General features: G+C 38.9%; 1 protein-coding gene and 2 non-coding genes across 4 annotated transcripts in view; all 3 read right to left on the bottom strand.

Annotated features, from left to right (window-relative positions):
- Positions 1-25,578, bottom strand: part of PRPF4 (pre-mRNA processing factor 4) — a 981,057-nt gene that overhangs the window by 436,453 nt on the left and 519,026 nt on the right. The gene's annotated exons all lie outside the window — the stretch shown is intronic.
- LOC122791122 lies at positions 20,333-20,506 on the bottom strand. Its single transcript, XR_006363096.1, has one exon.
- Positions 23,549-23,722, bottom strand: LOC122791113. Its single transcript, XR_006363088.1, has one exon.

The raw sequence follows: 25,578 nt of genomic DNA, 5'->3' as shown, positions 1-25,578 counted from the left end.
GTTTCCTCTAAGGCAAGAATCTGTTCAGATTTTTTTTTTGACTATTCTATTTAGAGGTTCCAGTTTACTGCATTCTTGTTTGGTTTGTTTGTTTGTGTCTTTCGGCTTTTCTCGGTTAGGGGTCGCCACAGCAGAACTCCAGTCCGCTAATGATTGGCAGTTGATTTTTACATACCGGCTTGCCAGGCTGACGCACAACCATCAACGAAGGTACGCCCATTCACGTACGTCTCCACGCAGAAGACGCTCTAGCTGAGAATCATCCATTTTGTTTTCAAATTTGTCTATTTTTAGTGACAGTTCATGGATGTTTGTTATTATAGGATGTAGTTCTTTCTTCACTGCACTCTCCTGGTGGGGGCTCTTCGAGTTGCTCATGTTTTTTGTGACAGTTCCTGGATGTTTGTTATTATAAGATGTAGTTCTTTCTTCACTGCACTCTCCTGGTGGGGGCTCTTCGAGTTGCTCATGTTTTTTGTGACAGTTCCTGGATGTTTGTTATTATAAGATGTAGTTCTTTCTTCACTGCACTCTCCTGGTGTGGGTTCTTCACGTTGCTCATGTTTTTAGTGACAGTTCTTGGATGTTTGTTATTGTAAGATGTAGTTCTTTCTTCACTGCACTCTCCTGATGTGGGTTCTTCACGTTGCTCATGTTTTTAGTGACAGTTCTTGGATGTTTGTTATTATAAGATGTAGTTCTTTCTTCACTGCACTCTCCTGGTGTGGGTTCTTCACGTTGCTCATGCTTTAGTGACAGTTCTTGGATGTTTGTTATTATAAGATGTAGTTCTTTCTTCACTGCACTCTCCTGGTGTGGGTTCTTCACGTTGCTCATGCTTTAGTGACAGTTCTTGGATGTTTGTTATTAGATGTAGTTCTTTCTTCACTGCACTCTCCTGGTGTGGGTTCTTCGCGTTGCTCATGTTTTTTGTGACAGTTCCTGGATGTTTGTTATTATAAGATGTAGTTCTTTCTTCACTGCACTCTCCTGGTGTGGGTTCTTCACGTTGCTCATGTTTTTAGTGACAGCTCTTGGATGTTTGTTATTATAAGATGTAGTTCTTTCTTCACTGCACTCTCCTGGTGGGGGCTCTTCGAGTTGCTCATGTTTTTTGTGACAGTTCCTGGATGTTTGTTATTATAAGATGTAGTTCTTTCTTCACTGCACTCTCCTGGTGGGGGCTCTTCGAGTTGCTCATGTTTTTTGTGACAGTTCCTGGATGTTTGTTATTATAAGATGTAGTTCTTTCTTCACTGCACTCTCCTGGTGGGGGCTCTTCGAGTTGCTCATGCTGAGATCTGCAGTAGAAAACTTCTTGACAGGAATACTTAAAAAAATTCTCTTGACTATTTATTAATTTTTAGAAAATAATAAATAGTCTATGTTGATCTATCTTTTAGTATACTTTTAGTTAGATTTTTCTAAAAACTAAAGTATATTTCCTGTCAGGATATTAAAATCTAAGCAAATCTATGGATTTCTGCTATCAGACTGGCATCTTGGCGATACCCCCCCCATAATATTTTTGATAACTTGTTTCCCACCTTTTGGTGGAATGCTTATTGCAACCAGTGTAATTCTGACATAATGCTAACAAACCCACACCACTAAAAAACTTCACTGCCTGCCTGTCCATCATTTGTTCCTCAATCTTTATTTATACACCCTTTTTAATTAATATTAAAATTCCTTTCTTTTGTTCTCCTACTCCAGCAAATGCCTCCTACCCACTTTTTTATAAAGGTTTCATGACGTGTATGATTCAGGAGTGTTACCTGTAACTTTATTTCTTGGACATTACTACTGTAAATATAGGTCAGTATCATCTCCTCTGTGTCATAATAAAGATTATTCTAAATCTCTTACATTCCTTGCTTTCTCTATTACAAACTGGTCATTCATAGAATGTTTTTTCAGTTTTTGTATCACTCTATATATATTTCTACATCATCTCAACTGAACCCGCTCTCTTTTTAAAAATAAAGAGAAAAAAAAGCAATTTCAGCCCTACCCAAGAAATAAAAAGCATATTAACTATTGTACATATTTCTGCATAGCCATGCACCACATAAACACTAGTGAAAAGCTTCTTTCAAAGTTGTCAAACAAATTATTTTGGTCACAACAGCTACTGTAGATCACTGACTGTTTATCCCACTTGCCTGCTGTATGTTATTTCTGAAGCTGCCTACCTAGCCTTATTTTGCTAATTAGCCAGTAAATATTTCAGATGTAGCTGTTTTAACAGGTCAAGCTTTGCTCTATAGGCACAGTGACTTTAACACTCTTGCAATCTAGCAGAGCTTAGCAATGGAGGGAGACTGCATTCCAAAAGCCCCAGTGACACACTAGTCTATACAGACCGAGAACCAATGAACGAGAATCCTTGTAACAAGTGTGCAAGGAAATGGAGTTATTTTCACATGGCAGTTACAGATCTATATGAATTTAAAACATTTTTCAGTACACATTTTACATTTTAGTTAAACCAAACACCTGCATTTAACCACCTTCTCTCAGTTTCCAGTGCATTACTTTATGAATCTTGATGTCTAGCCTACTTTCAGTTAACATACGTCTCTCATCATTTTTGTACGCACTGCATAATGTTCACATTGCCCAAAGTAATATTGCACAGTGTCTATTGGTTTACATTTTTTTTATTTACACAAAAAAAGAAGTTATGTACTTACCATAACGTTCCATGTTTGTAGTTCATCTCGCTCTTCATTCTTACATATGGGGATCGGAGCTGATCCTTGGCTCCTACTCAGCCTATTTACAAGCTGGAAGTCTTCTAGTTGGCTCGTGGCTAGGTAGGTATCCCATGGTGCACCAGTACAATCCCCAGATCTTGTTTGCTGCTAACTAGGAGAGATAATAAATATACAGAAGAAAACCAATACTAAAATGTCTCCATAAAAACATGTAATAGTATTTTTCTGTCTCCAGGTACTTCCAGTATGTGGGTGGGAGGGTGGGTTCGTAAGAATGAAGAGCAAGATGGACTACAAACATGGAACGTTACAGTGAGTACATAACTTCTTTATGTTCTGTAGTCCTATCTCTCCTTCATTCTTACATATGGGACAGCGTCCCTAGCGTCTTATTCTTGGTGGCTCAAGGAAAAATACTCCCAGAGTACCATGGAACCAAATGATGCGTTACCCCTGGAGGTTAAATCCACTTTGTAATGAGTAATAAAGTTGTGAGGGGTAGCCCACGTTGCTGCTGCACAAATATTATCTAGTGGGACCCTGGCTTGAAAAGCTGCAGAGGTAGACTGAGATCTGGTAGAATGAGCCTTGATTTTAAAGGGTAAAGGTCTACCCTCAGAGTTGTAAACATAAGCTATACAGGTAGAAATCCAATTTGAGAGTGTTACTTTGGAAACTGGTAAGCCTGACCTGGATTCGGAGAAGGAAATAAATACTTGACCTGATTTCCTTAGTCCGGTGCAAATAAAAACGTAATTGCCTATGGACATCCAGATGATGAAACCTGTATTCCGCTGTGTTGGAATGATTTGAAAAGAACACCGGAAGTTCTATGGATTGATTTAAAGTGGCCTGGGAACAGACCTTGGGAACAAAAGGATTAGTACGAAGGGACACCCTGTCTTTGTGAAAAATCAGGTAAGGAGGTTTCACAGACAATGCTTACAACTCTGACACCCACCTGGCCAACATGATTGCCACCAGAAACAAAGTCTTCCAAGACAGGAATTTCAAAGGGGATGAATGAGAAGGCTCAAAGGGCGGAAAAGTTAATTTGGATAACACAAAATTTAAATCCCATGAGGTCACAGGTTCTTGCAAGGGGGGTCTTAAAGTCTTAACTTTCTTTAAGGAAAGTTTTGCACAGCCTACGTGACATCAGATTAGAATCTTGAAAGCCTAGATGAAAATTTGAAATGGAGGCAGTTTAAGGATCAACATTCATTTTCTCCACCCAGATAGAGAATCTTCTCCATTTACTGGAATAGAGTCTCCTAGTGGAAGATTTATGAGAAGACGTAAGCTCGTCGGCTATCACATTGGTTGTCCCTGGAATGTGCGTTGCCACCAGAAAATACTGAGAAGATCTCGCCCATTTCCAAACTTGAAGGGCCTCTCTACAGAGTGGGTAAGATCTGGTTCTGCCTTGTTTGTTGATATACCATACTACCAACATGCTGTCTGATTGTATTGCAATAGTCCCCAGAGGTAGAAGGTCGTGAAGTGCTTGCAATGCCAACAGCACCGCCATTATCTCTAGAACGTTGATATGCAGGTGAGCCTCATGATCTTGCCATGTGCCTTGGACAGTCCTGCCTAGATACTGCCCCCCCCACACCCTATATGTGAGGCATCCGTGGTCACAGTGGCAATGGGTTGGTGAGGCATAAATGGGGTGCCCTTGGTTAACTGATTGGGTAAAGTCCTCCAAATGAGGTCCTTCTTGCAAGAGTCTGTCAGCAGAATGTGATGAGATAATGGAAGGTGTTGAAAGTACCATTGGGACGACAGGAGCCACTGAAGAATCCTCATGTGTAGTCTGGCTAGTGGCACTAGGAATATGGTGGAGGCCATGGTCCCTAAAAGCTGTAGAATAGTCTTGGCTTTGACCTTTCATAAGGGGAGAAGATGCTAAATTTGAAGAACCAGGTTTTGTGCCCTTTCTACAGGAAGACGAGCCAACATATCTACTGTGTCTATCTCTGTGCCTATAAAAAACACAGAGTGAGAGGGCAATAAGGCAGATTTTTCCCAATTTATAGAAATTCCCAGCTGGGCACACAGATGAATGGTAGCATCCCTGGTATGAAGAAGTAGATGCCTGGTGGGGGTGGTCAAAAGCCAGTCGTCCAGATATGGAAACACCTGGAATCCTCGATGTCTCAGGTGAACAGTCACTATCGCTATACACTTGGTGAACACCCTGAGGGCTGTGGTGAGACCAAAGGGCAGAGCACGAAACTGATAATGACTGGCTTCCAGCCGGAAGCTTAGATGACTCCTCGATGCCCTGTCCATTTTTATGTGGTAGTTAGTGTCTTGGAGATCTATTGAGCACATCCAATTGTCTTTCCCTAATAGCGGGAATATAGACTGCAGTGTCACCATCCTGAACTTGTCCTTCTTCACTGATTCGTTCAATCTGCTGAGGTCCAATATGGGCCTGCAGTCCCCTATACGTTTTGGTAATAAAGAAAATCTGGAGTAAGTTCCGGATCCTATTTGGTCTGCTGGGGCAGTTTGGATGACTCCTTTTGCCAGCAACTTGTTGACCTCCACAGTTGCCTGATCCCTGTGAATGGGTGGAACATCTGGGATCCTCTTGGGAACAAACGGTGGAAGAGAAAAGGGTATGACATAATCTCTGGTAATAATTCTTTGTACCCACTTGTCTTGAGTGATACCCAGCCAGGCTTCTGGATACAAAGAAATGCGACTCCCGACCAGCACCAGAGAAGCACAGTTGGGCCCCACATCAGGAGCGATAGTAAGGCCGGCCCTGAAAGGAATCACAACCTCCCTGGTTCTGCAGACCGCCCCTGCCTCTAGGGCGACATTTACCATTTCCTCCTCCTCCTCTGCCTCTGAAGGAGGAGTCACCCTGTGCATCCTGGAAAAACCTCTGGGACTTCTTGAACCACATTTTACCACCCCTCTGACCCTTAGGATATGGTCTAGAGGGTACAGTAAAATGTACTCCTATGGCAGAGTGCGTTTTTCCTTCTTGCTCACACTGGGTGAGAGTGTCCTTTACCCTGGGTCCAAAGAGGAACCATCAATGGGGAGTTGGTAAAGGTAGACTTGAACGGTTCTGCAAAGTTACACAAACGCATCAAGGAATGACACCTTAGGGAAATTCCTGAACCCGCTGCTCTACTCGCTCCATCGGCTGCATACGAAATAATACGCATGGACGAGTTGACGATAGAGTTCAAGGTGGACACCTGGGCAGACACCTTGTCAGGGACTTCCGCAGTACATGTACTTTGTAGGGAATCTCCTAACTCTTTAAGGAGATCTCTCTGAAGCCTCATGAAGTGTGTAAGGTAGTTCAGTGATCTAAGGGTAAAGGTTGCTGAAGAGAAGATACGCTTCCCGTATCTGTCCATCGTTCGAGACTCCTTATTCGGCGGATGAACAGAAGAAGTCTCTGCTAGCTCTTTCTTAGTGGCTGCTGCCACCACCATGGCATCTACGGGAACACCTTTAGACAAAAAAATCCTTATCTGGGGGTGCAGACAGAAACTTATTCGGTCTCTTGGGGACTGGCTCCATGGCATCGGTAGTATCCCACACCTTTTGATTAACTAGCTCCATCAGTTTATCGAAGGGTGGAGACACCCAAGAGGCTGAAGGTTGAGACCCAAAAGCCTTCAGGTACACTGGCGCCTCATCAGAAGGGGTGACAGTGGGCCAACCGCACCTCTGTTTAAGGATTTCCAGGATGTCTACGAATGAGACATCATCAGAGGACAACTTGGGGGACCCTTCTGACTCCTTGAGGTCAGTGTCAGAGGTCAAGAGATTTATCCTGGGAGTCTACATGCTTCCTCTTACATGTTCTCTTCCATGGGGGCTCCTCGGAAGGATATTCCGGGGAGGTCTCGGAAGAGTAGGGGCCACCGGCCGGTGGCTCCTAAGGCTGAGGATCTCTGCTGTCCACAGGGTGAGTAGGAGCCGAGACAGAAGTAGGTGCCTTAGGGGGAAGAGTGTCGGTACCCTTGGTAGGAGTTGAAGATCAGGACAGCACACTTATCTCGAACGCCGACCTCTCTGGCTCCGAAGACCTCCCCGGCTCCGAGGTGACCGAGCATGCCATCAGCTCCGAGACAGACGTAGGATCTGAACTCACCCTTGCCGACGTGCCAAGAGGGAGACTCAGAACCGAAGAGGTTTGGTTCCATTTATCCTTGTCGGGGCTAGCCAGGGAGCTTCAGCTCCTAGACACCTTGGACGGCACAGAGAGTGTCGGAGCAGAACTCTGCTCCGAAACTGCCATAGGGGGAGCTGGAGCCGAGGGTTCCACCAGTGGTACCAAACACTACAGCTCTGAAAGGCCAGCATGGCTCGGAGGAGGAATGACCAAAGGGGGCTTAACAGACTCATGTAGCTCCGGAACTGACTGGAAAACCCAAAAGAAGCACTATTCGTTGCGAGTCCAATACCTTCTTTATTGTAACACCAAATAAATTAAGTGCTTTCGTCAGTTGAAACTTGACTTCATCAGAATTAAATACAAAAGATAAAACCCTGCTTTAATATATGGACTACTAGTCAGTGATTGGTCCAGTAATTTAAACAATTAATTAAGTTAATGGACTTGTTAATTGTTTAAATTACTGGACCAATCACTGACTAGTGATCTGATGAAGTCAAGTTTCAACTGACGAAAGCGCTTAATTTACTTGGTGTTACAATAAAGAAGGTATTGGACTCGCAACGAATAGTGCTTCTTTTGGGTTTTACAGTTTTTTTACAAGCACTATTGCACCTTTGTTTGGTTCATGAGTTTGTTTTTTGAAGGTGCTGGTTGTCATGGAGTCCGATCGTTCTATTCAGCTTTCCCCTATTTTGGACTCTGGGGAACATGCTGAAATTTTGGCAGTTAAAAGGGATGTTGCTGAGTTGAAAGGGGAACTCACTCGGCTTATTGAGCTTCTTTCACAACCCTCCATTGTGAATTCTCGACTCTTGCCACTCTCTGTATCCCCTAAGGAGGACCGACGGATTTCTTCGATTCCTAATGGTGCTAGCAGCCCTGAGATTTCAGCGTTCCACCTTAAGCAGGGTAGGCAACAAGTTGCGGTTGCACAGATTCACTGTGCTGGCCGAATTGTGTCATTCCAGCTGAAAAACTTCCTGTCGAGCAAGGGAGCAATTCTGTTGGTTCTTTCCACAGGGCTAACGGACACTCAAACTGTGTGGTTCATTTAGAAGCTGCCACTGAATGTGAGGACGAAAACGGAGAGGGTGATTTATCTAATGGATGCCTTGGCAATTCTACTATTAAAACAGGTACTAAACCATCTAATAATCAATGTATTAATGTTTGTTGTTGTTGCAAGAAAAACGGAACTAAATCCAATATTAACAATAATGGGGGCAAAGCGAGAAATTGTGAACTGCCTTTCACTGGTGTTAGGAACTGCGACTTAAATACACAAATTGGTACTTCAAAACAATTCAACTATGGGGACATTATCAAAAAACATTATTCTTTTTCCAGGTCAACTTGTGTTGATTCAAACCATCCAAAAAGAAAAAAACAGACTTTTAATTATTTTAAATCATTGAAAGACATGATTTTTGTTTTTGAGAAAAGATTGTTAAAATACAAGCTTTGTCAAATAGAAATTTGTTATTTGAATGAATGAATGTTTAAAGAAGAAAGTGGTGCCACAGGGGTTGAGAATTTTTAAGTTTCCTTTTGGTGTTTATTATAACAAGGAAAATGTTTGTGAGTTAACAACTATGTTTGATAAATGGGGGCTTGAATTGATTATGAAAACTGTTTCATTTTATGAGAAAATGGAAGTTGATTTACAAAGGGAAGTAGAAAATATAAACCAAATGATAGTAACCGACCTATTGTTTGAACAAAATCAAGGTTTATATTATAAGATTTTAAACAGGGTAGACATAAAATGTGATGGGACATTTAATAAGAAAGCAAAAAAATTGGACAGAGATTTAAAACAGTATCAAAGTGGCAATACATATCCTACTGATAAACATTTTGTTTATAACCAAGGGAATATTGATGTTCAATCTCCCTTTATGTCAGTAAATGATAACATTTTAGGCGCTATAGATTTAGAAATTACTGGGGAGGAAGAAGAATGTTTTGAAAGGGAAGATCAACTACCTTTTGAATACCAGGCTTTTCCTTTACCACGACGCTCCAAAAGAATAGCGAATCGCAAACAAGCGACTTACAACAAGGTATTCCAGAAACACATGGAGGCCCCAAGGTGGTAGTGACTTCAATTCTAAATGAGAATTCTAGTAACAAGTCAATACAAAATGTTTTGAATGGTTTCAATATTTATAATTATACTGATAGAGAAATCTTGCCAGAATACTTCTCCCTTTTTTCTAAAGGTTTTAAATTTGTACCTATTAAAATTCCAGACACTGCTGACACCTTAGTTGATATCCAACTTTGCATGAGAAAATTGAATTTACAACTATTTCATTCTAAGGTTATGAAAATAGACACAGACTTTCCTAAAGAAGTGTGTAAAAAAAGAAGTATGTTTAATCCCCCTTTAGACCCATTAATTAATATGTTTGAGAAGGTAGTTAAGGATGATATATACAAAATTTGGGGTAAACACAAGAGAATTTTTTATAACCTTAGTAACACAGAAAGAATCCTGTTGCAAAATTTAAGAAATGACAAAAGTATACGCATAATGGCGCCGGACAAAGGGGGTGATATTGTTTTATTTAACAGTACTGATTATACCAATATTATGCAGGGAATTCTATTCAATGTTAATAACTACTCCATATGTTCAAAAAACCAAAATACATATAGCATATCAGAGAATTGATAGTTTTCTGTATGAATATTTGATGGAACAAAGAATTACAGGGTTAGTTTATGATTTTTTAACAAACATTCTAAAATCCCTGGCATATTTGGTATACCTAAAGTACACAAGAGCTTAGAACATCCACCTTTCAGACCTATTGTGGTGGCAACTGGGTCTAAAACCCATAATTTATCTGTGTATGTGGACAAGAAGGTCAAACATGTTGTAGAAAGGTGTCCACATTTAGTCAAGGACTCTTGGGACTTTTTGGGTCAACTAAAAAGTCATATATGGAATGCTGAAGGTTATTTTGTAACCATTGATGTAATGGATTTGTTCTCTTGTATTCCTAAACAAGAAGGGTTAGCTTATTTTGAGGAGACTTTATATAATCTGTCTACTATGAATGGTGATGAAATCAAGTTAACTTGTGAAATGATGGAACTTATATTAGACCACAACTACCTGTTTTTTGAGGGAGAATATTTCCAGCAGGTTAGAGGTGTGGCAATGGGTGCTGCTTGCACCCCAACTTATGCAAACATCGTTTTACTACGATGGGAGAGAGAATATGTGTTTGGAAGTGAATGTTTTGATTACATTAATTACTACTGTAGATTTTTGGATGATATTTTTATTTTTTGGAAGGAAACAGTTGAGACTATTCCTTTATTCATCCAATATCTCAACAGTACTACCAGTTTTTTTGAAGTTCACTTTTCAGTTTGATGCTAATGAAATTAGTTATCTTGATACACTCATTATTAAAGATAAGGACAAATTTAAATCAAAAATATACCGTAAGAAAACTTTTTGTAATAATTATATTAGGGCATAGTATTCTCATCCTAAGGGGTGGTATAAGCCACATACACTCTGGCTAGGCTTATAAATGCCCTAGGGCAGATAGCCTAGTACGAACCTATGAACCTATAAACCCTAAAAGGGCGTAGTATTCTCATCCTAAGGGGTGGTGTAAGCCACATACACTCTGGCTAGGCTTATAAATGCCCTAGGGCAGATAGCCTAGTACAAACCTATGAACAGTCATCATCCTTTCAGTCAGAAGAAAAGTATAATTAAGGGTCAAGCAATTAGGGTAGCTAGAATGACATCTTCTGTGGAAGATCTTCGACCTGAGTTTGAATATCTAAAAAACATGTTTTTGGATAGGGGTTACCCTATGGGTCTGGTGGAAAAAACTCTTTATGAAGTGTACATTGAATGGGGTAAGAGATGTACCCCATTATTAGGTAAGGGACTAGAAAAAAACAAAACTTCTGGTAAGACTGATAAAAAACTTAATGAAACCAATTTTGAGCATACTTGTATTTTACAATACAGTCCCCTATATCAACAAGTTAAAGATGTTTTGCATAAGAACTGGAGCATATTTAAAGTTGACCATGACAAATATCAAGTTTTGGGTGAAAAAACAGTGTTTACTACAAAAATTGGATTTAATTTGAAAAAGATTCTAGAAAGTGGACAAAAATGTCTTGTAACAGATGAAGTAATTAACAATGGTACTAGGTGTTGTGGGAGATGTAAATATTGTTCTTACATCTTACAGGATACTAAAATATGTTTGAAAAACCAGAGCAATAATACAGTTTACCCTAGGAGAGGCAACTGTTTTTCTAGCAAGTTAGTTTATATTGCTGTGTGTGACACCTGTAGTTCTTTCTATATTGGGAAGACTGAGTGGCTTCTCAAGACAAGAATTTACGAGCATTTGTATGACATAAAAAATAAAAAAAGCTACAAATGCTTTGTATAAACATAGTATGACATGTAATGATTACACAGGTTTTCATTTTGCTATTTTAGATTTAGTTCATTTGGAAGCCAGAGGTGGAGACAGGCAAAATCTATTATTGAAAAAGGAATTGATATGGCAGCTTAGGCTTGCAGCAAATGTTTCCCCCTGGCTTAAATGAATGTTTGAATTTGGCACCAATTTTAAAGGAAAGGGCAGAACAAGTTTAAGTAAAATGAGAAATAGTTGATATTTGTATACAAATAATACATATTTATTTACTTGTGATATTTGTGCTTTTTACCATTACATATTGTACTGCTACAATGTTTTCAGAACATTAAGAATTTTGCAGAAATTTTATTAGATGTGATAAATTAACCTTTGGTATTTTAAATCTTAATTAAGTTAATGGACTTGTTAATTGTTTAAATTACTGGACCAATCACTGACTAGTAGTCCATATATTAAAGCAGGGTTTTATCTTTTGTATTTAATTGTGATGAAGTCAAGTTTCAACTGATGAAAGCGCTTAATTTATTTGGTGTTACAATAAAGAAGGTATTGGACTCACAACAAATAGTGCTTCTTTTGGGTTTTACAGTTTTTTACAAGCACTATTTGCACCTTTGTTTGGTTCTGGAACTGACTGGGTCAGAGCCAACAACAATTTCGGTAAGGCAGATGACTTCAAAAGTCTCAACGCTACCCTCTCCACATCTTCTTCTAATAAGCTCCTGGAAGACCTGGAGGACAGAGTGGGAGAACGGGATCTCTGGGAGACTGGTAGAGGATCCATAGACCGGCTCCATAAAATATTCTCCAAGGTCAGCTCCGAGCTATTTGGGGCCGACCCTGTAATTACAGTACTACTCGCAATCGGCACCGAACTCTGAGGAGGCGATGAGACAGTGGACTTATCAGGCTTAGTAATTTTAAGAGGTGGCTCCGAGATACCAGCCAGTGCTGGGGAGGGCCTCTTTGAGGACTTAGACTTTTCCTTTTTAGATCCCTGAGATCTAGAAGAGGAGAAAGAGCTAGCCAGATCTTCCTCAAAGGAAGGTTTTAGAAGACATTTTAGGATGAGCTTATTTTTTCTTTCTTGCAACACCCTAGCACTGAAAGAGTGGCAAAATAAGCAAGTTTCCTGTAAGTGGATGGCCCCCAAACAGTAAACGCAGTTACTGTGGCCATCCGTTATGGACATCTTCTGTGAGCATTTTATGCATTTCTTAAAGCCAGGTGGCTTATGGTCTTTGCTTTCTTTAGACATTCTCACAGAGATGAGCTGACACACACACACACACACACACACACACACACACACACACACACACACACACAGAAAAAGGAGAGGACTAGGTCCTCTAATTTAAATGGGCCTAGCCTTGCAGGAAAGTGAAAGACACCACGAGGACTAGGTCCAATAACTTAAATGGGCCTAGCCCAGGCAGGAAAAGGAAACGGAAAACTAGGTCTTCTAACTAAAACAGACCTGGGGAAAGGTACAGTAAAAAGAGTCGTCATACACTCAAACAGGAATAAAGTGTAAATTTACTCAACAAGGAAAACAGAACCTCGTTCTGTTAACACTAACCAATTTAGCAAGCGGAAACCCACAAAAACTGAGACTTTAGACTTATTAAGCAACACACAGCCTAACTGAGCGCAAAAGGCGCCTACAATTACTAAACTCTAATATAACATGAAAAACCAGCACACAGGATACCAGTACTATGAAGCCAAAAGTCCAACTGTACTAAATAATTTCCACACAAAACTATTCTAACTTGCAAACTACACTAACTATGACTAAACAATGATATAGAAACAGTTTTGAGTAGAAAAATCCAAAAAGTTTGAATAAAATTGAAAAACTTGGCCAGTGCCAAAGAGAAGCACAACCGAACTTGTCAACACGGCAAACGAGATCTGGGGCTTGCACTGGTGCACCATGGGATACCTACCTAGCCATGAGCCAACTAGAAGACTTTCAGCTTGTAAATAGTCCAAGTTGGAGCCGAGGATCGGCTCTGATCCCCATATGTAAGAATGAAGGTGAGATAGGACTACAGAACATATTGTATTAGACAGCATATAGTGACAACATGATGAAATGAAGTACTGACTTCCAGAGACAGTTGCCAATCTTAATGTTTTTACATCACATAATATACTTTTCCTTCATCCATCCATTACTTACTTCTCTCCCCCTCCCCATTACATAATCATTGTTTACATATACTCTAATAAGGGAACTTGGTTTACAATTTGTAAACAGGGATTTTATCAGACAGCGTTTAGTATAGGTCCCTCCCATTCAGTTAAATATAAACGTTCATTTTTACATAAAATCTTGCTATAATATTCATACTAGTACATTTAACCAAGCACTTATTTTCTGTTATGCTCTTAGTGATTTCAATGGTACTTGGGTGACATTCAGAACTTAACTCACATTTTCATTATACAACATAAATTTCCATATAAACATTTACCCAGTTTAAGTTCTGACCTCTCAGCATTTCTAAAGAATTAATTTTTATGGAGTCTTCTGCCTTATTATTATTTCTTTTAACGGTTTCATCCCCTCTGTTTTAGCCATCATTTTATTTTGGAAAACAAGAAAGGGCTTTGCAGGAAGTTTGTCCCTTGAAGTTTCCATGGCTTGCTATTCTACTACTCTGGTTTACTTGCGCCCTCACCTCTGTCTCCTGCCTCCATCGGTTTTCTGTCAGTTCATCTGGTTCATGTTGAAGGTATGTGTAGAGTTTTAATCCAACTGGATAGAAGACTCAAAATAATGCAGGATACAACACTCTGAAATGAAAACTCATTTCTCTGCAGAGAAAATGGAAAGAAAAGCATTTTGGTTAGTTTGTGTTTGTAACGAAAAATAATTATCTACGTAATTCCTTGCGACTCCAACCTTTACGATTGCTCCCTTCCTCCACAAAATAAAAAATTCTGTTACATCTGATAGGTTTACAGTATATTGAACAAATGATTGAGCTGCTCGCTCAGCCTCAATGTGGGAACATTTAATCTTTGTGCTCTGTTTTAGTATCACAAACAAAGTCAACTCCATGAGCCAAGGCATTTTATCAGAAACTTTAGAAACCGTCCACTCAGTTGGTTCTGGTACTGCTGTAAACCTCAAGTAGTCTATGCATGACAGGTCTTCGAGTTCATCCAGTTTCTGAGCCATCTGTTTATACTTCAGTTGCAGTTCCATCATTTTATTCTTCATCTCTTTTTCATATCTCAATTACTTCCTCTGCATGCTTGGTTAAAGCAGCTTTCATGCAGCCTTGCATTACTTGTCTGTATACATTTCTAAAGGGATCCACTTATCCTGAAAATCTCAAAGGGTATTTAATCAACCTTTCTCTCCGGTGACTGAAGAGCTTTCTCCTTCCTCTCTGCTTTCAGTCTCCTGAGTTTTCACAGATGTTCTCCCTTTCACTTCACTTTTTCTTTTCCTTGCTGACCTCGGATGTTACAGACACTTTAGGTACCAATTTTTGCTAACACTTAGAAGTTTGCAAACTTTTTCAAATTTAAGCTATTCACCAACAAGGACTATGTTTTAGCTACTTACAGTTAAGTTTTTTTAATGAAAGAAAAGGAAAGAAACAAAAAGTAAATCATAAAACTGGAGGCCAATAACTTTGTAAAATATATATTATATTTTGTGAATATTTTTCAGACAAGTAGTTTTTGCAAGATGTTGTGTATGAGGGAGTACAGTATACCAGGAAGGAGTATTAAGAATATGCTACCTACACTGACAGAGATGGTGGACAACATAGGGAATGGTAGCATGGAGAGAAAAACTGGTGTTTTATGAAAGCTTTTGATAATATGGAACAGTGTCAGTTATGGAATATAGGTACGTAAGAAAGTAGTAAAGTTTTCTTACCTGAGTATAAAAGAGCACATTGGTTCAAACACCGGTGAAGGTTTTAAAATGAAAAAAGGTGTGCTGCAGGATGAAACCAGAGTGACTTGTTGCTTAGTTTACTTGTAAATGCAGTTGCTTGAAGGGTACATGCAGGTACTGAAGTAGCAAGCACTAGGTTTAGGGATAAAATCATGCTTCGTATTTTAAATTATGCAGATAGTTTGAGTACAATGGGGAAGAAAATGGAATGGGGTGTTACAGAAAGTGGGTATGACATTAAGTAAGGAGAAAAGCAAGGTACAATGTGGTACAATGAAACTGGGGTATTTGAGTATGGCAGTGTGTAAAGCTTTAGGAATTAGATCTGATAGACAAAAAGATTACTTAAGTTCTACAGAATGAGGAACTCTTAGCTATTATAAACATGACTGGAATGAGGAAGTATTCTTTTGACTTCAAAGTTTATATGATTCCGTCAGCTTTTTTTTAAAACAAGAAACATATTTATTAAATACGCAATCACACATTTACATAAATGAAAACAAACCATATATACATAATCGTAGTTGTAAGCATTTTACATCAAAAACCATACGGACATACTTTTAGTTGCAAATGTTGCACATCACTTTTAATCTACCCAATCTTTGTTGGTCGAACATTACATAGCTCATTGAACTCTTGCCATCCTTTAAACTCGTTCCTCCGCTGTGTGTATTGTTCCCACTGTTCTCTTCTCCTATGTAATCTGTTCCTACCCTTTTCTCAAGATCCCATTTCCAGTTGTTTTATCTCCGTTACTACATCCATTGCCTCTAATGCAGTTGGTTTAGACTTTGACTTCCATTTTCTAGTAACTCCTTTTCTGGTGGCCACCATAATTCAACTTAGCAAGGCCTTACTATGTCTAGGCAATTCCTATTCTGTATCATAGCTCAGAAAAATCATTTTCCTAGTCAGACTAGTTTGCTCACCCAGCATCTCTGATATAGTTAAGTGCAGGGAATCTTTAAGGTCTGCCAACTCATTACACTCACAGAAAATATGTTCCCAATTACATCTTTCTTCCCCAACACACCTCCAACATTTGCTGTCTTACCGAGGAAAAAGTTCTAAAGTTCTCTGAAGTCTACCTGGGGTATAAAAATATCTATTTAAACATTTCCAAGCAAAAATCCTAAATCTTCTAGATTTTGTTGCACATCTGGGCGACAAACATATACCCCCCCCCCATTGTTTCTTTGTGAATGGCGTATCCAGTCCTTATTCCAAACCTTTCTAACCTCCTCTAATAGATTCTTGCAGTTATCATACAATATTTTATAATTATTCCTTTTTTACCAGCAGCTTCGGTTCCACATTCCACTAAAAACTCTTTCTGTGATGGCCTTTCATTTAGGACTATTTCTTTTTCTTTGCCTATACGCTGATATCAATCCCTGACAGGGGAAGGCTCTCTCTAACCTATAGTCCAAATAAATACTTGGCACCTTACTATTCTATTACCTTTCCCTCTCTAGTTACTTGCGCCCATTACCTTGGTTCCTTTGCCAGTTTTCGTCAATAAACTCCAGCCCCCCCTTGCCTATTGTCTGTATCCCTAATTGCAGTCATCCCTATTGGTAGAATTTTCTTTCTCCATTCCCATGTTGGCTTAGTTCTTAAAATACTTTCTGCTACTTTAAGAATACAACATTCTGTATGATTACTATTACTATCCTTAAAGGTCTGCATCCAAAATCCCAGTCTGTCTGTTTCTTGAGCTTGCCCCTGGTTCATCATCATCATCACCACTTTCTACTTTGCATTATACGTTTCTGCTTGTGCTATGTATAGGAGCCTTAACTGTGCAGCTCTGAAATACCCTTTCAAATTAGGTCATCCCAATCTGCCTTGTTCTACTGGAAGAATAAGAATCAACTTATCCCACTTGACTCTTGATGTCTTCCCCTCCCAGATAAAATCATTCAGCTCTTTATTAACTGCTGTCCATGGCTTATCCTTTGGTTGACAAAAATATGCCTGACCTGTGTACAAGATTAGATTAAAGGGACTAAAAACATTTTAACTCCTTGCATGTTAGTATCCATATCCATATAAGAGAGCTTCCAATTTCTCCGTTTTTGTATTATCTTTTGTTTAGACTCTTCCCACATATTCTTTAGCTGCCTCACCATAATCATTACTAATCCACACACCTAAATACTTAATTTTATCATTTCCCCATAAATATGGATATAGCTGAACCAATTCTTGTGTAGGTACATAATTTACTGGGATTGTCTTTGTTTTAGCTTCATTAATTTTGTATCAAAAAGATCTGACACCATCTCAAAATGTTCCTCAGTACTGTAATTTCCTATTTTAGTTTTATCAGTTTTATAAAATAATATTTGCAAACAGAGCTAGCTTTTTTTTGGACTACCATACCAATTATATCCTTCAATTTCTGAGTCCCTTATTTTCTTTGCCAAAAGTTCTAAATATAATGCAAATAAAGAGGAAAGAGGATATCCTTGTCTGGTTCCTCTGCTCAAGCAGAAATTATTAGAGAGGAACCCACTCACTTTAATTTTCACCTTCAGTCCTTCATATATCCTCCTAATCAACCTTATAATTTTATCAGGGAATGCAAATGCTTCCATTGCCCTGCTCATAAAGTCCCATCTTATTCAAATGCTTTCTCTATATCAAGACCCACCAACAACAGTGGTATTTTCTTACCTTCTGCTTCCCTCTGGATCGGACCTTCCATGTTTTGTTAATGTTGAATGTTTGCCTCCCCTCCACAAAGCCACATTGATCCATATCCATCAGTTTGGGCATTACTTTTCCCATTCTTTTAGCCATTATAGACAAACACTTTATAATCATGACTTTGTATTGAAATGGGCCTGTATGAAGCTGGATCTGATGGATAGTTGCCTTGTTTAGGTATTATAGCTACCACAGCTTTCTTCCAGGATGTTGGGACTTCTCCTCCTCTTAAAATACTGTTAAAACAAAACCTTCCTTCCTATCAGTTTTTTGCCTCCTAGCTTCCAAACTTCCACAGGAATACTATCTATTCCTGGGAGTTTCCTGTAGATTGCTATACATCACAATTATCTTATCTCCTATCCTGTTAGTAATTGAGCATAATCTGCCTCTAACCATGGCATATTTAATTATTCCATAAACATTTCCATTTGTACAATTTCTTGATTTCCATATTTCTTTGCTTTACGCAGACTTTCACAGAATTTCTGAAATATTTCTAATACTTCTACAGAATCCCTTGTTATCTTCCTTGTTCTAGGCTCCCTAAGCTTGGTGACAGCCATTTCTAATTTCTGTTGCTTGAAGTGTTGTGCTAAAAGTACTGGTCCTCTTGAGTTATTATTTAAAAAAAAAAAAAAAAAACAGTTGCTTAACAGTAATTTTTGTAACTCATGCATATTAGTGAAGTGATCCCTTATTTCATGTTTAGCATTCTGTAGTTGCTGCTCCTCTTGTTCTGTGAGCTTCTTGTCAGTCCCTCTTAATTATTATAACTTTTTAACCACATCTCCCTTTCTTTTATTGCCACCCTAATTTTAAACTCCGCTTTAATTTTATCCCACTCCCTAGCTATATTTTCAGAAGAAATTTCTGTCTTCACACAAAAAAACAGGAACCAAACACCACAATTCAATTAGCTGAAAACTGGAACACAACAGCAGGACCAGCTCTTTTGCTAATCAAATTTATTGAACGTATTAAGCGCTTTTGTGGGATTGTAACCCAGACTTCCTCAGAATCCATATTTTCCAACAAAAACACCTTGCTTAAATAGTACACCAATTAATATCACACGACCACATATCCATTAAAAAATTCAGTTAATCCCATTCAACACTACATATTAAAAGACATCCTTTTCTAAAGTATATTACACCAAATTATTAAAAAGACTCAATTTACACATTGTAAGACGTAAGACCCAATATGCTAACTACTGATATGTATTCATTTAAACCTGGAAAAACATTCGCATTTAACTTAATTTGCCACATCATTTCTTTATACTCTATTAAATATTCCCATGGTCCACCCCTCATATTCTGGGGAACATAATCTATCCCAGAAAAAGTGAAAGAGTCTTCAGGGTAAAGCTGAATATGCTTAAATAATGAATTCTTTTCATTTTTATTTTTTATGTCTAAGTTACGCTCATAAATCCCTTCTTTAAATTTACGCTTGGTTTTCCCTATGTAGAAACTGGTGCGCTGTGAACATTTAGCCAAATATATTATTCCCTTTGAATTACATGTACAATGAAAAGGGGTATATATTCTATACACCCCTATATTAATCACATCCCTTTCCAAAATAAACCTACATTGACCACAACAACTGCATCTATAGGTACCCCTTCTTTTATTGGAACTATTTTCTATCTTTTCTCCTCCTTCAAGGTACCCTCTGATAGATCTTCCTGTCCTGTAAACTATACAGGTTCTTACTCCCAGGTGATTATGTCCCTTTTCCATAACAGGAAAAAATCTTCCAGTTTTTCAAAAAAATATTAAATATGTTTTCACAATCCACAGTATTGGTGGTAATAAAGGTACATTCAAACCTTTTATTATCTTTATTCAAATCAATACCCGAGGTACTATCCTCTACTATATTCAACCCACTCCTTAGGAGTGGTATAATAGTACCTTGCTTCCTTTTCAAACAAATTTCATAGGTTCATAGATGTGTACTAGGCTAATGGCCCTGGAGCCTTTACAAGCCTAGCCCAAAAAAATTGCCCAGGCACTGTGCCACCAGATGTTAGTTCATAGTGCCTCTATCCAGTAGGGCAGCTGGAATGATCCCTGGAGTGAACTTTCTCTTAGCCATCCACTCGTCAAGATTTCTCTTGAAAAGGGCGAGCGAGGTGCTCTGCTTGACATGAATAGGAAGCTTATTCCAGAGTATGGGCAGTCTTTGGGAGATGAACATGTCCCTCCAGCATGTCCTGTTAATTGTATACTTTGTAACAAAGCAGCTAAAAGGACTTTCAAAAGTCAACTCCAACAAAAGTTATAAATCAATAAAATTGACTGAGAATCTGAAACAAGTATTAACATTGTAACAAAAGTAAAGTCAATGATATTCCATGATGTGTGCGCAGCATCATACATGAACAACAGGTAGCTGCTAGTATGTTCACACCTGCAACTGCATGAGGAAATCAAAGATCCACTCAAGTGTGACTTTTGGTCAGAGTTGAGTAGTCTGGTACCATACTAAACCCATCAGGGTCTAAAACACTAGTTGCTGTCTCTCAGACCACCTTAGCATTTCTTGCATGGTTGCTAGTTATAGGCTTCAATTTCCCATCAATGGAAGTCTTTAAACCACATTTTCCTACCAATACATGGGAATGGGGAATAAAGGTAGGTACCAACACATATCCAATTTGGCCAAAGCTCAAGCTGTAGAGAAAGAATGTATGCACCTAAGATAATCTGAGAAGAATACATCCCTGGTGCCATCACAGTTCTGGGGGGACACTAAGGAAACAGCCACTAGGAGACAAGAACAAGCTTTCAGATATGTGTGTTCTGGCTGTTTTCCAGAAACCACTGACTGAAAATACACAACTTACCATGTGTTCAAGTCACCATCTGCAATCTCCAGCACTGAATCTGTCAAACAAATCAAGTGCACAGGCTATGTTCATGAGGACTTAGTACTTGAAACCATGAAATTCATCTGAGTGAGGCGAGTCATCTTTGTACAGCTAGCTGGTTTACAGATGAGAACATTTTTCTTAACTAAACTAGACTTCCCAGACTGTAATATGATTCTTTATATCTGGTTCAAGACAAGATTTTACAAGGCCTGCCATGGAAGGGGTTACCAGGACAATTCAGCAACTTTTGAGGGTGGGGATACTTTGAGAAAATAACAAAAGTTTTGTAGTTGGGAGCCCCACACTCGCCCTTCCCATCACTGGCACAGTATGTTCTCGTGTACTGTTGTGCTGCTACTTATAAAAATAGGAAACAAATCTTCACACTGAGCATGGCCAGTACTGCAGTCTGTCTTTTGTGACTGTCAGATCACTCAAACGAAACCCCATCCTGCATGAAAACTGTGGGGTGGTACTTTAAGAAATAAGTGTACAAAGGAGGTTAAAAGGAGCACAAGGTAATCATCACCAACGGAGAGGGATACCCACCCACGTTTAGAAAGCATTATCTTCAAAGATGGTCCCAAGACATGTTATGACTTGCAATGAAACTAGAAGGGTAACAGGGCAGTTGTATGTGCAACAGCCATGCCGGACAGCATGTAGCTACCCAGCCACACACATGGTCCTTCCATTATCAAGCCTCTGTGCATATGCATTTAACACAGATCTCATGGCATCAGACAGGTTCTGAACATGTGTGACAACTGACACCACCTGCAGTAGTCTCAGAAAAAAACAGGTCCAACCACATTCACATCCAGTCTCCAGGTATCCTACATGGCTGTAAAAAAGTCATACTGCTCGTGAACCATCTTAACTCAGTCAAAGTCAAACTCTACTCCGTTTTAGTTAAAATGAATCGCTAAATATAATGAAAAACAATACTGAAGATTTAAGTTTAATGTATTAAAATACATCCGTAATATTTTCCTGTCTTTTATGTATATACAGTAAATATGCTAAAATTAGTAAAACTATTCAAACAGGAGTCCTAAAAAAACTACCACTTTGTTCTTTACCAGATAGACTTTTCACTGTCACTCACTTTTACTGGTACATCAATGGGAATCTTTACATCAGGTATCTCTTAAATGTAAACCGGGTAAATCTTAAATGATTTGTCAACTTGAAATAAAATGACCACAACATTCTCATGCCTTTTTTGAAATACCATATAATAACAGACTATACAAATTCAGAATTCAATACCCTATAGCCCGTCGCCCCATATTGCATCCTACTCAACTATGAACATCTGATCATCACCTTAAGATATACACAGTAGCTGACCATCTTTTTTTTTTTTTTGTAAGGAAGGCAGGGCACAGGTCGACAGCACTATTAGTATTTCTGTTTGGCAACTGGGTGCTGCCTTCCCACTGTAACATCACCGCCAATCCACCTTCTTACTCTTATATCTTCATCCTGCTCTGTCTTCTCCTTCTGCTGTCTCTTCATATCCAACGCTACAAGTGAAAAATCACATTAAGCCCACCTCTCTTCTCACTCATCAGCCTATGAACAAGAACACAAAACCATGCCAGCCAACATTTACCTAGAATCTAGTTGCCTTTCTTACTAACTAGCCAAAGAGCATGACTACAAGCAGAAAATCCGTCATAATACCAACACAGTAATAGAATATCTGATTCAGTGTTTTAAATGAAGACTTCTCTCAGTTTGTTCAGGAAAAAAAAACAATACAGCTAAAAGCACACATTGCAACTTGGCATGCGCTATAAGTAGCCAATCATGTGCACTGTTACATGTATGGGTGGTCCCAACAGTCATGTAGCACCACTCCCAGGCCAAGAGCCTAACCAATAACAGAGCAAAGAACATCTTAACAAAATGCTGTGTATACTGAATGTCAAAGACAAGATATTTTCACAATCAATACAAACAAACAGCTTTAGAACATGGGATGGAGACGACAGCAATCTAACTTCAGTGGGAAGCTTCATGCTCGCGTCTGCTTTCTACAGCTTTAAATTTCTGGTATAAGGACTGGAAAAAGCAAATACCATTCAATCTTGAGCATGGGGCAGGGCAATAATTTTATGATTTGAAGTGATGGGGTGGTTATGTATTTTGTGACATAAATATTCTGCTTACAGCAGGAGTAATTTTGCAGGTCAGTTTAGAATGTCTACCTTATGTCCCAAGTGATCAGAAGAGAGAGATAACTTATCCCGCATTCTTTTTATGTAGAAATATGGATTCCAAATTAAAATGTGATGGTGAGACCTGCATTTGATTTTTTCATGGGGAAAAATAGGAAGTTTAGTTTAATAAACTAAACACTTTGCCTAATATTCTGTGAGTAACAAGTTATGGTATAGTTGATTTAATTATGGGGTTGACAACAACTGTGAAAATTGTTTGGGTTGTTACCCAGACGTGTATTTGAACAGTTTATACATTCGGTTTGATGCTTTGCCTTACACAGTATTCACAGCCCACCTCAAAATGTTTTAATTAAAGACAAAGTGCTTTACAATACAGCACCCAGAAGGACATTCAAAAGTCACCCCACCAAAGTTATAAATCAATAAAATTGATTGTTCACTCAGTTTCTGAGAATCCGAAACAAGTATTAATGTTGTAACAAAAGTAAAGTCAATAATACTACATGATGTGTGTGTGCAGCATCATACATGAACATCAGGTAACTGCTAGTATGTTCACACCTGTAACTGCATGAGTAAATTAAAGATTTACTCAGGTGTTATTCTTGGTCAGAGATGAACAGTCTGGTACCAGACTAAACCCATCAGGGTCTAATGCTCCAGCTGCTGTCTCTCAGACCACATTAAATCTGCTTGCAGGTTTGCTAGTTATATGCTTTAACTGCTCATTACTGGAAATCTTTAAACCACGTCCTCCTACTAATACATGAGAATGGAGGAATAGAGGTAGGTACCAACACAAACCTGATTTGGTCAATGCCCAGGCTTGACAGAAGGGATCTTTGTAACTAAGATAATACAAGGAAAGAACCGCTCTAATATCACTCTTATGAACCTTGGAAAATGGACATGTGCCCTCCAGGAAGCCCCCCCCAAAAAAGAGCAACCACAAACCCCATATCTAATGCTGGTTGCAAGAAAGAATTCCAAGCACAGCTAGCCATTACCCCTTCCTATTCACCAACACTGCCTGCAGTCAAATACTACATTCTGTCTGTTATGACTAACAGAATATGCTAACTGTAGATCACGAGGCTACCACAGATGACGGTCTTGGAGGAACTTTTGGGGTGCTAAGGAAATAGCCAATAGGAGAGAAGAAGGAGTTTTCAGATAAAACGTGTTCCGGTGGTTTCTCAGAAATCACTGACTGAAAATGCACAACTTACCCTTTGTTCAAGTCATCATCTGCAACCTCCAACACTGAATTTATCATGCAAATCAAGTGTACAGACTACATCTATGAACACAATACTTGAAACCATGAAATTCATCTGAGTGACCTGAATAAGAATCAACTTTGCAGAGCTAGCTGGCTTAAGGAAAAGAACATTTCTCTGACTAAACTACTTCCCAGACTCTAATGTGGTTCTTTAAATCTGGCTAAAAACAAGATTTTACAAGGCCTTCCATGGAAGGGACTTACAAGACCATTCAGAAACCTTTGAGAGTAGGGTTACTTTTTGAAAATAACAGAGTCTGGGTAGTATCAAGACCCACTGTCACCCATCCCACGTCTGTCACAGCATGTTCTCAAATGCCATCATGTTGGTACTTCTATCAAGACCCACTGTCACCCATCCCACGTCTGTCACAGCATGTTCTCAGATGCCATCACGTTGGTACTTCTATCAAGACCCACTGTCACCCATCCCATGTCTGTCACAGCATGTTCTCAGATGCCATCACGTTGCTACTTCTATGAATAGGAAAAACTGTTCACACAAGGTACACTCAAACCACACACATTCTGCAAGAAAACCACAGTCTGTTAGTTTGCAGAAAGACGTACGACTGATACCATGTAGAACATGTTTTATATCCACATCTACAGACAGTTTAACATCAGGCAGATGGCAAATGTGTTCACAAATACACTTAACAGCTTATATACCCAAGTACAACTAGGAAAGAAGGCATTAAGGTTCAGCACCTTAACCCCTGGAAACCATATACATATACAAAGTAGGTAAAAAGGAACACCAGCTAATCAGCACTGAATGACAATAAACTGAAAAAGATACACACACCAGGTTTAGAAAGCATTATCTTCATATCAAGACATGTTGTGACCTCAAACAAAACTATTAGGGTTACAGGGCAGTTGTGTGTCCAACAGCCATGCAGGGCAGCACATGGCTAGACATCCACAGACAAGGTCCTTTCATTATCAAGCCTCTACACATATGCATTTAACATAGATTTCAGGGCCCTGACAAGCTCTGAACATTTGTGGTGACTAATTCCAGGTGCACTATTATCAGAAAAACCAAGTCCTACCACATTCTCATTCAGTCAATCAGTATCCTATAGGTATAAAAAAAAAATCAAACAATGTTAACTCAGTCAGAATCAAACCCTACTCTGTTCTACTTAAAATAAATTGTTAAATATAATGAAAACCAATACTGAAGCTTTAAATTTAATACACCGCCTGTAATATCCTCCTGTCTTATGTACATATTGTAAAGATATACA

This window comes from Protopterus annectens, chromosome 16.part0, assembly GCF_019279795.1.
Source record: "Protopterus annectens isolate FY-2018-M chromosome 16.part0, PAN1.0, whole genome shotgun sequence".
Lineage (NCBI taxonomy): Eukaryota > Metazoa > Chordata > Ceratodontiformes > Protopteridae > Protopterus > Protopterus annectens.
Note: the sequence above shows the minus strand (reverse complement) of the source record. Positions and strands in the feature narration are given on the sequence as shown.